The sequence below is a fragment of the Octodon degus genome, unplaced genomic scaffold, assembly GCF_000260255.1.
Source record: "Octodon degus isolate 3935 unplaced genomic scaffold, OctDeg1.0 scaffold00446, whole genome shotgun sequence".
NCBI lineage: Eukaryota > Metazoa > Chordata > Mammalia > Rodentia > Octodontidae > Octodon > Octodon degus.
In genome coordinates this window covers 169,454-182,015 of record NW_004525022.1, presented here as the reverse complement: position 1 = coordinate 182,015, position 12,562 = coordinate 169,454, and the positions used below count along the sequence as shown (strand labels likewise).

General features: G+C 44.9%; 1 pseudogene; it reads right to left on the bottom strand.

Annotated features, from left to right (window-relative positions):
- Positions 1–5,029: 5,029 nt before the first annotated feature.
- On the bottom strand, positions 5,030–11,634 carry LOC105741330 (annotated as a pseudogene).
- Between the last annotated feature and the right edge of the window lie 928 nt (positions 11,635–12,562).

Genomic DNA, 12,562 nt, shown 5'->3' with positions numbered 1-12,562 from the left:
TTATTTTTAATAAGCAGTTAAGTTTTAATTTGAAGCGGTTTAGTACTAGATATCATAAGTCTGAAAATTCCAGTTTTAATTTTTTAATCTAAATTGGGAAGGGGTACGAGATCATTACCAGAGATGACATCTACATCAGGCAATACAATTGTCATGACACACAGTCCTGTCCAGTTGGTAGGTAAATGTGTGAAGGCTAAACTTTCTCCACATACAAACACATTTCCCTTTTTTGGGCAAATAGGGCTACTGTAGTTAAGTATTTGATTGCAACTGGTAAAGGTAACAAATCCTACATCAACAGTGAAGCTATCATTGTGGAAGTTTCCTTGAATATAGGAAGAATTCCATAGGAGATAATCCCCTCCAGAGAGGGTGGCTCTGGATAATGCCTGTCAGTCCTCAGGAGTAAGCTAATTGTCAGCCACAGTTTCTAAAATGACTGTGGTGTATGGAGCCATGGCTCCGTATTGGGCAACCACCACTGCCATTCTGGAACAGGGGCCTTGCAGCTTTCCCCTCAAGGCAAAGTCCCTGACCTTTGCAGTTTTGAAGTAGTAAAGGGTGGAGACCTGTCTCCTCCTGTGATGTCCTCAGGTCATCCCTTCTTTTCTCAGTTTCCTTCCCAGCAATGGAAATCCTCTGACCTCTGTCTTTGCAGTCTACAGCTTTTTTGGTGCTTTCTTTCTGTCGAAGCTCACAACATTTTAAATCCTCCTGCTGGGCTCCTTGCTCTTTTGTCCCTGCAGTATATTTTCACCCTTTTTTAAGTCACATTAACAACAACTGGGTCACAGTGTCTCTGGGATAAGATTTTATCAATTAAATTCCTGTAGGAAAAGGCTGTAACTGGTGTTATAGGTAGCCAAGTTAAATAAAAACATTAATAGGCAGTCAGACAGGGCAAGGCCCTTGAAGGAGACAGCACAAAAGACAAGTTATCTTGTAACTATGGGAGGGAGGGAGGCTCCTGCTGTGAGCCAGATGTAAAAGACCTAAAGGGCAAACAAATACTAAAAGAGTAGCACCTGGGATTGATATTCTAAATAGGTACCAATCACCTAAAAAGACCTAAGTGAGTCACTAGCCCAGCCCCCATTTGACATAATCAACTTTACCTGAGCAATGCTGCTTGCAATCCCATTTGTTGACCAGAGTTTTGTCCCACCCCACATCCACCTAAAGAGACTCTTCCTCTTGCGTGTCTGACATGGCCCCTCCTCCTGCCCCAAAGCCATTGCCTTGGGGGGTTGGTACTGCACTGCCTCTGATCAATAGTTCCTTCAATAGGGAACCATGGGCAACTTGTTTAATATATTCAAAATATTGACACAAATCCTTAATTTTAACCTTTACTCCTCATGCCTTTAATGCTTTACTCAAACTTTCTACAAATATCTCATTCACTTAATGTCTGTGCATTGTAGAAGGGAAAGGGGAAAAGGGTGCTGTCCACTTATCGAGGTTCAGACTTCACAGCACGCAACTGTGGCGCAGGCCTCTTTTATTCTCTCTTTTGCCTCTTTTACTCTCTTTTTTACCAGCTTTCTCTTGTACGCACTCTCTCGGATGGTTCCGTCACTGAATCCTCCATACCAGATGCCCCATTCTCTGGGTGCCACTTGTCCCTAACCAGCGGGTCAGTTAATGAAGGTCACCTGGGGGAGGAGCAGGGAATGGAAGAGTGGACAAAGGACAGGAGACATGAGAAATGAGGACAGGACAGGATTCTGATCAAGTCCCAGTTTATTCAGGGGAGGTGCTGGGTATATATAGGGGGTGTAGGAATGAGAAAGTCTCGGCTCTTGGGGTCAGCAGGTATCTAGGCAATGGGGAAGCTGCAACCCCTGGGGCATAGCACGTGATTCACGGGGAATGGGCCAGGTGAGAAGGACCATAAACTTAACTCAGCAGGGAATAGAAACTTAAGAAAATGGCTGACAATATTATAAAATGGATACCAGTTAATGGCCTCCCACAATGGTGGGTGTTAGGGTTGGGTTTAAATTTAACATTAGGGTTATGGTGAGGTTTAAGGTTATGTATAGTGTTGCGCTTCACCTTAGCGTTAGGGTTATGGTTGCGTTTACAGTTGGGGTTCGGGTCACCATTTTGGTTATGGTTAGGTTTCGAGTTAAGTTTGCTGTTACGTTTATGATTAGGGTTACGGTTAGTTTTAGGGTTATGGTTACATTTATGATTGCAAATAGGGTTATGGTTAGGGTTAGGGTCATGGTTGCATTTAGGGTCAGGGCTAGATTTATGGATAGTGTTAGCATGACAGTTATGTTTAGGCTTATGGTTAGGGTTAGAATTTGTTTTAGGGCTTAGGGTTAAGAACAGAGCAATAGGGTTAGGTTGATGATTAGGGTTAGGTTTATGTTCGGGATTAGGGTTAGCCTTAGGTTTAGGGTTACAATTAGGGTTGCAGTTAAGGATAGGGTTATGTTATGTTTACAGTTACAGTTATGGTTAGGTTTACAGTTAATGGTTAGGTTAGAATTAGTGTTAGTTTTATGTTTACAGGTAGCGTGAGGGTTAGGTTTAGGGTTAAGGATACTGTTCAGGTTATGTTTATGGTTAGAGTTAGTGTTACATTTAGGGTTAGGTTCAGGGTTAGGTTTACTGTTAGGGATGGGGTAGGGTTAGGCTTAGAATTAGGCTTTGGTTTAGGTTTATGGTTAAGTCTGGGTTAGGGATAGGGTTAGGGTTAGGTCTAGGTTTATGTTTAAGGTTAGTGTTATGGTTATGTTTAGGGTTACGGTTAATTTTAGAATTACGGTTTGGGTTATGGTAGTAGTTAGGTTTAGTGTTAATATTAGGGTTAGTGTTAGATTTACATTTAAGATTATGGTTATGATTAAATTTAGGGATAGTTTTAGGTACTAGTGTTAGGGTTAGATATAGGGTTAGGGTTATAATAAGGGTTAGGGTTAGGTTTAGCATTAGGTTTAGGGTTAAAATTAGGGTTATGGTTAGGGATTAGTGTTAGGGTTAGGTTTAGGTTGAAGTTAGGGTTAGGGTTAGGGTTACATTTACGGTTAGATTTACGCTTACTGTTAGGGTTAGTTTTATATTCAGAATTCGGGTTAGGGTTACTGTCATGCTTAAAGTTTGGATTAGGGATAGGGTTTTAGCTATGGTTAAGGTTAGGGTTAGGATTAGGTTTAGGCTTAGGGTTAGGGTTATGGTTAGGGTTAGCATAATATATAGTTTTAGAGTTAGTCTTAGGTTTGGGGTTACACTTAGGGTTCCTGTTATGGTTAAGGTTATGGATAGGGTTAGGCTTAGGTTTATGGGTAGGATTAGGGTTAAGGTTAGGGTTACGTTTAGAGTTAAGTTTAGGGTCAGGGTTAGGGTTAGGGTTACAATTACAGCTACAACTATTGTTAGGTTTAGGGCTATGTTTACTGTTAGGGTTAGCATTAGTGTTACTGTTAGGTTTAGGGTTAGGGTTACAGTTAGGTTTATGGTTATGGTTAAGGTTAGGTTAATGTTAGAATTACTGTTAGGGGTTAGTGTTACAGTTAGGTTTAGGGTCCTGGTTTATCTTTACAGTTAGAAAATTGGCTTAGGGAATAGTGTTGGGGTTACAGTTAGTGTTACCTTTAGGGTTAGCATTTAGTTAGTTTACAGTTATCTTTAGTGTTACGGTTAGGGTGTAAGGTTCGAGTTGCCACAAAGGAAGGCCCCAAGAGTCAATCTCTCATGCAAGTCACAAAGGGCAAGCTTTATTATCTACGTGCATGCAGGGCGGTCTGAACACGCAGGAACAGAGCGCACCTAAGCATTGTGGGTACAGTTTTTAAAGGCAAAGACCACAAAAGGGGGAGGAAGCAAGCGGTCTACAGAAGCAGATTGCATTGGTTACTTTTAGGATGACCTTCAAAATATTTGGTGAGTTTGAATATATGTCTTTTTAAGGAAAATTAGAAGGGGGTAGGTAAAGGCTAATTTTATGGTTTTGGTGGTATTCCGAGAATGGGTGGGTTTTAACTGAACTTTGTAACCTTATCTCATAAGAATGTCTTAAGTCAGGAAGCATTGTTTTCTTAAGCAAGGCCTGAAGTTTTACGACCCCATCTGGGCTCCAAGATAAGGGTTACTTAAGCCTTATGGTCAAGAACTAGTGGGGGGGTCCCTTGTGACCGGAGTTTGCACTTTAAAAATTCTTTGGGCCTTACATTCCCCCCTTTTCGTGTTGAAAATCTCTAATCTTAGAGATTGGAATCATTAATAGCTAAGACCTCATATTGTTGCCGAATGATCATCAGTTTAACATTACCAATTTTATTGCGGACGAAATCTATGACTCTATTGATTATACAAGGTCCAATAGTTACTTCAAGGAGTAGAAGTATTAGTGGTCCTGCCAAGGCAGTTACCAAAGTTGTTAACCATGGGGATCGATTAAACCAAGATTCAAAAATACCTTGTTGAGCTTGGCATTCTCTTTGTCTTTGTTCTAATCTCTCTCTTAGTTTGGTCATAGATTCTTTGACAACACCTGAACGGTCCACGTAAAAGCAACACTGTTCTTTTAGGGCTGCACATAGTCCTCCTTCCTTGAGAAAAATTAAATCTAATCCACTTCTATTTTGGAGGACCACTTCAGAAAGGGAGGTTAAGGAATTTTGGAGGGCCATGACAGATGTTTCAATAGTTTTTAAATCTTTATCTATTGCCGCTTGTAGCTGGCTTACCTGTTGGTTAGTGTGTATAAGGGCTGCAGTTCCAGTGCCTATGCCAGTAGTGGCAGTTGTTCCCATAATCACGGCTAGGGTGATAGAAACTGGTTCCCTATAGATCTGGTTTGGCCTATTATTTTGTTTTCAAATTCTGTCCCCGAATGTTAGAAAACTCGGGGGAATATAGATACCATTATACAATAGTTTACAGAAGCATTAAAAACTCTAGTAGACACACAGGGAATTATTCCAGTATCACATGCCCATTTTAGACCAGCGGGGGGGGGTGTGAAGAAACATATTTGTATTCCTGATTTGGTACATGGTCACGCATAGGGGCTTTACATGAGCAGGGGGCTTCCTATACAAGTCCCACGTCCCATTATTTCCGAGAGGGTAAGTTTATGGTTTTGGTCCCAGTCACAGCCAGAGCCAGAGGTACTGGTGGCATAGTTTTCATTGAGAGCAATTCCTTCATAATAAGGCGGCAAAGCTGACAGACATAACCAGCAAGATTGGGTTAGGTTGGCCTGAGTATGGTTGATAGCTGAATATGCCCCCAAGATAAGATTGTATAGTTGGGCATGTAGTTGGTTATCTTGTCCATAAGGGACAGTGGGCACAAGTTTGGGGTTCATGAGGTGCAGCACGGTGGAGGTAGTTTTAGGCTTTGAGGTGGCTGGTAAGCCTGGGGGATTTTTAACCAGAATAGGATTGGGTCCCATCCCAAGGGGTTCCTTGAGAACCGGTTCCTTTTTTATAAAAATTAAGCCTCCTCGATCTGTTTTGTCCTCCCAATATTGGACGCCCCAAGTGCGTCCGGTCATCCAACCCGGATCGTTAGGTTGGGAAATATTAATCCAGACTTCAAAACAAGGTGGGGAGCCACGGGTGATATGTCTGGTAGATCACTCTGCCGCATTGGGGGTGCACCCGTAAGGCCTTCCTAATTTAAGGAATTGGTCTTCTGAGGCACTCCAGGCGGTAGCCAGTGTATACAAGGAGTTATAACAGTGAACTGGCAGATGGGCACCCAGAACTGGGGAGAACCAGGTCCGGTCCATGTTTTTATCAGAGTGGTGTCTCCCCATCTTATAAGGCTCCATTTCCACGGTTGGTGGGGATTGGGGTTATTTTCTCTAATTGGGTCTTGGGCAAGTAATCTTACGAACCCAAACCTTAAGAGGATTATCAGTCTTTTCCACAGTCCATTCATGGTCGGATGGCGGAGGAGCAGGCTTGAGATGAGACGCGTGGATCCAAGAAGCGATGCCGTCAACTTTGACTGCTGTGGGAGTAGTCAACAGTACCTGATAAGGTCCTTTCCAGTGGGGTTGTAGGGTTTCGACCTGGTGTCGGCGGAAGAACACGTAGTCTCCCACACGAAAATTATGGGGCGTTGGCTCGTCACTGGGTTGATAGGTAGCAGACAATTGGCACCATAAGACACGCTGGATCTGATCAAGCAATAAGAGTCTATCAGCTAGAGGGGTCTGAGGCATTTTTAAGTCTTTAGGCCAAGGACTGAGGTCTCAAATTGGGGGTGGGGTACCATATAGGATCTCAAATGGAGTAAGGTTAGGAGGCTTAGTCATTGGAGTGTTTCTAGCCCGGAATAGGGCATAAGGTAGGAGCATGGTCCAATCCTTAAAGCCAATCTCTTGGACTAATTTTGTTAAGGTCTCTTTTATTGTCCTGTTCATTCTTTCTACCTGTCCTGAACTTTGGGTTCTATAGGCACAATGAAATTTCCAATTAATCCCCATTACCTTGGATACTCCCTGACTTACCTGTGCCACGAATGCCGACCCATTGTCTGACCCAATTACCTTTGGCATGCCAAATCGAGGAAAAATTTCTTCCATTAACTTTTTGACCACTGTTTGTGCCATTTCCCCCTTGGTGGGAAAGGCCTCCGTCCATCCTGAAAGAGTGTCTATAAAAACTAGTAAATATTTGAGTCCATATTTAGCAGGTTTTACTTCAGTGAAATCTATTTCCCAATATTGTCCGGGCCTCTCTCCCCATAGTCTTGTTCCTCTTACAGATTTAGAGGGGTGTGAGTTAATAAGCTGACAAGTTTTACAATCATCAACAATTTTTTTGGCCAGTTTATAGATTTTGGATAGCGGGAGCTCACTGGTGTTTTTGTGTTGGGCCAGGAGGCAAAGCCTTTTGATGCCCAAATGAGTTAACTTATGAACCTGTTGGAAGTAAGTTTGGAGCTCTGGTTCCTTCATTAGATGGGGGTGCAGGCAGTTCGGGCGATTCAGCCATTTCCAGGGTTAGGACAGTAGGAGTATCTAGGGCCGCTTGTCTAGCAGCTTTATCAGCATGGTTGTTTCCCTTTATAATGGGGCTAGAGCCCTTTTGATGGCTGTTGCAATGTACTATAGCCAGCTTTTGTGGCAACATGATAGCTGATAAAAGCCTGAGTATCTCTTGTTTATTTTTGATTTCCTTTCCTGCTGAGGTAAGGAACCCTCTTTGTTGATAGATAGCTCCAGGAATGTGTGCTGTGGCGAAAGCGTAGCGGCTGTCGGTATAGACAGTTGCTCTTTTTCACTCAGCCAGTTCTAGAGCCTTAGTAAGGGCAATGAGTTCTGCCCGCTGTGCAGAAGAGCCCTCTCTCAGTCCTGATGACCAGATAACCCGAGTCCCATCGGTCACCGCGGCTCCCGCGTGTCTCTTACCATTTAGCAGGAAGCTGCTGCCATCCGGGTACCAAGTTACCTCAGCGTCTGGAAGAGGCAGGTCAGTGAGATCTCGGCGGATTCCAGTTTCCTCTGCCAGGATCTCCTGGCAGGTGTGGAGAAAGGGCTCTGATGTCTCTTTGGGCAGCAGGGTGGCTGGGTTGAGAGTAGTGCATGGACCGAACGATATTCGGTCCTTATTCAACAGGAGGCTTTGGTAGTGAGTAATTCTGGCTTTGGAGAGCCACCTATCTGGAGGTTGGCGAATAACACTCTCTAGAGCATGTGGAGCTAAGATAGTTAGCTTTTGTCCCAAAGTTAATTTGTCCGCATCTTTGGTCAACATAGCAGCGGCTGCTATGGCCTTTAAACAGTGTGGCCATCCCCTGGCTAGAGTCTAACCTCTTTGACAAGTAAGCTACAGGTCGCTTCCAGGGGCTGAAGGTCTGAGTTAGAACTCCTCATGCAATGCCTCGCCTTTCCTCCATGTAGAGAGTGAAAGGCTTGTCCACATCAGGGAGGGCCAAGGCAGGGGCCGACAACAGGGCCCTTTTGATCTCGTCAAAGGCCTGTTGTTGGTCCGGGCCCCAGATGAAAGTGGCGTCCCCTTTCAGGAGAGGATAAAGAGGAGCGGCCAAAGAAGCGAAACCCGGTATCCAGAGGTGACAGAATCCTGCAGTTCCCAGGAATTCTCTTAACTGTCTCTGGTTTTTAGGTGGAGGGATTTGGGTGACAGTCTTTTTTCTTGCCTCTGTAAGCCATTGTTTTCCTTCTGAGAGTGTATCCCAGGAAGGTAACCTCTTTTTGACAGATTTGGGCCTTTTTGACTGAGGTTCGGTATCCCAATAGGGCAAGCTCTTGTAAAAGTTCCCGTGTCCCATACATAGAGTTTGTCTTTGAGGCCGCGGCCAGCAGGAGGTCATCTACGTACTGGAGTACTGTTACCTCTGAGTGCTGAGTCCGGAAGGTAGCCAGGTCCCTGTGGAGGGCTTCATCAAAGATGGTGGGGCTATTTTTGAACCCCTGTGGAAGACGAGTCCACGTTAACTGTCCTGTTGTTCCCGTATCGGGTCCGTCCATTCAAAAGCAAACAGGGGTTGGCTATCTTTGTGTAAAGGCAGACAAAAGAAGGCATCCTTTAAGTCTAACACCATATACCAAGTCCTTTTAGGGTTCAGGGTGCTGAGTAAATTGTAGGGATTAGGCACCATAGGGTGTATGTCTTCTACTCTGTTATTTACTTCTTGTAGATCTTGTACTGGTCTATAATCCTCAGTTCCGGGCTTTTTGACCTGCAACAAAGGAGTATTCCAGGCCGACCAGCATGGTATTAATACTCCTAGGGTGAGAAATTTTTGGATGTGTCCTTTTATTCCCAGGTGAGCTTCCTTACTTATATGATATTGTTTAATGCGGACTGAGGTAGCCGATGCCTTTAAAGTTATGACTATAGGTGGCTGGGGATAGCAAGTCCTAATCCAGCAGTTTCAACCCATGAGTCGGGGAATTCTGTTAGCCAATTCTGAGGGATGGATGGGTATTTAGGGTGCATATAGAGTTGGTATTCATCCTCAGTGGCCATGGTTAGCATAGCTGCCATAGGCCGATGCACCAGTGGGTTAAGGAAGGTTACCTGGGGCCACTGAGGCTCAAAGGTTATCCTGGCCCTTAACTTGCTTAATAAGTCCCTTCCTATTTAGGGAGCTGGGCATTCAGGTATGACCAGAAAAGAATGTTGTGCTTTTCCTCTTCCTAAGTCCATAGTTCTCTTTGTAGTCCAGGCTCGGTATCTGCTACCATTTGGTCCCTGGATTAAGGTTCTTTGATTGGACAGGGGTCCAAGTGGTTTTTGGAGGGCAGAGAATATCGCGCCCGTGTCTACTTCGAAATCAATTGGAGTTCCCTCCACATCAAAGGTTACCCTGAGCTCGGGGAGGGGAACCGAGCCCCGTCCCCCCTAATCATCATTTTCTTCCAGGGCCAACATTCTTGGTTGGCGCTTTTGAGGTGGTTTGTTTGGCCTCTTTGGGCAGTCCTTGGTGAAATGCCCAGTTTCCTTACAATAGGCACACTGGTTGGGTTTTAACAAAGGGCGGCGTGGCTTTTTCTCATCTGTATTCCCCTGTACTACAGTAGCCAAGATTTTAGCTAACTCCTTATTTTATCTTCAGTCCCTTTCTTTCTCCCTCTCTAGATTCCTCTTTTCTTTTTCCTCTTCCCTTTCTTCTCTTTCCCTCGCTTTTCGTGCTTCCTTTTCTTCCTCTGTTTCTCTCTTATAAAACACTTTATCAGCTTCCTTCACTAAATCCCTCAAGGTAGAGCTTTGTAACCCGTCTAAGCACTGGAGCTTCCTTCTAATATCTGGAGCTGATTGAGTTATAAAGGTCATAGCAACTGACCCTCGAAGTTCCTCATCCTGAGGATCGAAGGGAGTGTACCTGCTATAAGCTTCCATTATCCTTTCTAGGAAGGCTGAGGGTGATTCATTAGGCCCCTGGTTAATCTCTCTTACCTTAGCCAAATTGGTTGGTAGCGAGCAGCCACCTTGAGACCCACCATAAGAGTCTAGCGATAGATGGACAGATGCTCCCTACCTTCAGGAGTATTTGGGTCCCAGTCCGGACAGCGGAGGGGAAAGGCGTCATCAATGAGGTTTGGCATCTGAGTAGGAACACCACCCAGTCCAGGGACCAATTTTCTGGCTTCTGTGTGGATTCTTTCTCTCTCTTCCTGGGTAAATAGGGTCCCCAACAATTGATGGCAATCATCCCAAGTGGGCTGATGAGAGAACATAAGTGACTCCAGCAGCGCCGTTAACCTAGATGGGTCCTCGGAAAAGGGGTATTATTATTTTTCCAGTTATACAAATCTGAAGTGGAGAATGGCCAATACTGGAGTGTTGTCATCTCTCCTCCGTGGCCATTGTCAATCATCAGCCCATATGGCCGGAGTGGAAGATTCCTGGCCACTTCTTGTGGACTCTTTGCTCGCTTGCTACAGGCTCCTCGAGTTCCCTGTGCTGGCCCGTGATCATCCTCCGATGAAGATTCAAGCTCGGGGGAGGTAGGAGGAGGAGAAGTTGCAGGAGAGGTAGTAGGCGAAGACGAAGCTGCAGGAGAAGCAGCAGGCGGAGGCAGAGTGGGTGCATATTGATGTGGAGGTATCTCTAGATCGAGATGGATTAAGTCAGTTTGAGATTCCGGGAGAACCAGGGGTGGCAGAGATGGATAGAGGCTGGAAGAGGAGGGTTGAGCCTTAACTGGTAAGAGAGGAGCAGTCTGAAATGAAGCAGGAGGAAGGAAAGGTTTTACCCACCCTGGTGGGTTTTCACAGAGATCTTGCCAGGTTAGAATATAAGGTTATTGGTTGGGGTGGCCACGGCGGCCTGGATGGAAAATTACAGTTCTTACCGCTTGTACCAGGGATGGATAAAAGGATCCCTCTGGGGGCCATCCCACCTGAAAGGACAGCCACTCTGAAGAGCAAAGAGTTTGCCATTTTTCCTTTTTAACATTAAGGGAGAGATTGTGTGCTCTCTTTAATTTCTGACCAATGACCTAGAGTAAGAGCAAGAGGAGTAGACACTGGTTATCCCATGTTATTAAAATAACCGACATCCCACAGAACTCCAAAGGGACAGAGGAAGGCAAAAACAGTGAAATAGACTGCGAACAAATAACCAGTGGAACATGAAGGAAGCTGGCGGGAGGGGGATTCCACTGAGGATTGAATAGTCATTAACAAAGGAAATGTTGCAGGTGCTGTAGGAGGAGAAAAAGGTAGTTATGGCGCCTGACACACAAACAACAAACACAACAAATATGATGGACAAACACAGGTGGGTACCCAACAGAATCTATTGGCCATACAGGTCCCTCCCTCTTGGAGGGCACGTCCACAGTGGTTCCAAGGATTCACCACACCAAGGCGTCCCTAGGCTGAATGACCTGCGAATACAGGCACATCTGCCAATCGCAGGCAGCAAGTGCTCACGCTACTCGCCGGTCAAGACCAATAGACAAATGCGGGCCAGATGTGACTTGTGGCCTGGACTATGGACGGTCCAAGGGCTCACGCGCCTTAGACCACAGCGCCACGGGGATTGCAACAATCACGCATTTTGTTCCCAGTCACTACAAACAGATTGAATATAACAAAACAAGAGACTCAAAAATGAAACAAAGTCCGGACACAAAATCAAATGGCTGTACTTACCCTGAGAGGTTTCTTCGGCTGTTGGGGTCCTCCCACATGGGAGACGATCCTGGACGAGCCCCCAAATGTAAGGGTCAAGTCGCCGCGAAGGAAGGCCCCAAAAGTCGATCTCTCATGCAAGTCACAAAGGGCAAGCTTTATTATCTACGTGCATGCAGGGCGGTCTGAACACGCAGGAACAGAGTGCACCTAAGCATTGTGGGTACAGTTTTTAAAGGCAAAGACCACAAAAGGGGGAGGAAGCAAGCGGTTTACAGAAGCAGATTGCATTGGTTACTTTTAGGATGACCTTCAAAATATTTGGTGAGTTTGAATATATGTCTTTTTAAGGAAAATTAGAAGGGGGTAGATAAAGGCTAATTTTATGGTTTTGGTGGTATTCCGAGAATGGGTGGGTTTTAACTGAACTTTGTAACCTTATCTCATAAGAATGTCCTAAGTCAGGAAGTAATGTTTTCTTAAGCAAGGCCTGAAGTTTTACAACCCCATCTGGGCTCCAAGATAAGGGTTACTTAAGCCTTATGGTCAAGAACTAGTGGGGGGTCCCTTGTGACCGGAGTTTGCACTTTAAAAATTCTTTGGGCCTTACAGGGTTAAGGTTAGGTTTACATTTAGTATTAGATATAGTTTTAGGTTTAGGGTCTTTTACGGTTATGTTTACGGTTAGTGTTATGATTAGTGTTACAATTAGGGTTATGGTTAGAGTTAGGGTTACTGTTAATGGTTTGGTTTACAGTTAGGTTTAGGGATTGAGGTTAGGGCAAGGGATAGTGTTTGAGTATCCTTTAGGGTTAGTGTGGGAGGCCATTAACCAGTATCCATTCTATTCCTCTGCTGAGTTAAATTTATGGTCCTTCTCACCTGGCCCATTCCCCGTGAATCATGTGCTATGCCCCAGGGGTTGCAGCTTCCCCATTGCCTAGATACCTGCTGACCCCAAGAGCTGAGACTTCCTCATTCCTACAC